The sequence below is a fragment of the Bison bison genome, unplaced genomic scaffold (genome assembly GCF_000754665.1).
Source record: "Bison bison bison isolate TAMUID 2011002044 unplaced genomic scaffold, Bison_UMD1.0 scf7180017864529, whole genome shotgun sequence".
NCBI lineage: Eukaryota > Metazoa > Chordata > Mammalia > Artiodactyla > Bovidae > Bison > Bison bison.
In genome coordinates this window covers 1,731,986-1,733,383 of record NW_011495079.1, presented here as the reverse complement: position 1 = coordinate 1,733,383, position 1,398 = coordinate 1,731,986, and the positions used below count along the sequence as shown (strand labels likewise).

At 42.7% G+C, this 1,398-nt stretch overlaps 1 pseudogene; it reads right to left on the bottom strand.

Annotated features, from left to right (window-relative positions):
- The window catches only part of LOC104982269, a 99,594-nt pseudogene that overhangs the window by 27,347 nt on the left and 70,849 nt on the right, over positions 1-1,398 (bottom strand).

Here is a 1,398-nt window from a genome sequence, read left to right as displayed (position 1 = left end):
GCTGATTCTTGTTGATGTATGACAGAAAACCACAAAATTCTATAAAGCAATTATCCTTCATTTTTAAGTTTTTTCCAAAAAGCCAATAAGTACTGAAAAGATTGGGCTTTGGTGTTTATAGAAGAAAAAATGCAGCATAGTTGATTTGATGCCAAGGCATTTCCACAAGGTAGGACTTTAGAATACCCTTTCCTGCAGTGAGAGGCTCCAGGGTTCACCAGTCGATGAACCATTTACCACCTTACCACAGAAAGAATTGGATGCAGTGTTGTTGTTTAGTCACTAAGTCATGTCTGACTCTTTTGCAACCCCATCGACTGTAGCCAACCAGGCTCCTCTATCCATGGAATTCTCCAGGCAAGAATAATGGAGTGGGTTGCTATTACATTTTCCAGGTGATCTTCCTGACCTAGGGACTGAACCCGAGTCTCCTGCATTGGCAGTCAGATTCTTTACCATTGAGCCATAGAGAAAGCCCCAATGCAGTATATCATCTTGTTAAATTAGAAACCACAGCAGCATCTTGAAATATGGACATTTCACATCCACACAGAGGTGGCTAAAAGGCAGGTGGGCCTAGTTTTGTTTCCCCAAGAATCACACCCTAAAATAAGAATTCTATAGCAAGTAGTTTCCTTGGGAGATGTGCTTTGCAGAGGAAGGATGGAGACCTTCCATAGAGATAGGAAGGGAGCCAAGAAAAGGTGCATTTCAAGAAAGATTAGGGGAGCTTAATCCTGCTGGAGAACTCTGCAAGCCTCTGGAGAGTTATCTGAGTTATCATGTTTGAGGATGAGGGAGCTGGGTTATTTATACTCCAGTTCATATGGGTCATGAAGCATCAATTCAGTGACATTTTCAATCTGCCCGAAGCACTGACAAAGTAGGTTTCAGGCATGAGGAAATAACCTCCACAGCACTGACGAGATGCTGGCAGTTTAATGTCTGGCTGGTGTGTGCCACAGTCATGAGGCAGAGGGGACATGGGCAGGATCTGCCACACAGGTCTTCCTCAGAAAATCTCCCAAATATTAGGCCATGAGACAGAGTTTTTAGGCAAACATGCTGTTTCTCCCAAAGTTTATTTTTCTCCCATTTCCTTCAAGCAGATCCCCATTTCCCTTTTTCTATAGTTACATCAGTAGGAAGAGACAAAGGTCCAAAAGAAGAAGCAGGTATTAGATTGCCAGGGCTGCCAGAACAATGTGTCACAGACTGGGTACCATGCACAAGAGAAATTCATTTTCTTTTTTAAAAAATAATTTCATTTTATTTTTTTCTTACTGTTCTGGGTCTTTGTTGCTGCACAGGCTTTTCTGTAGTTGTGGTGAGCAGCGGTTACTCTCTAGCTGTGGTGCACAAGCTTCTCATTGTGGTGGCTTCTCTTGCTGCAGAGTA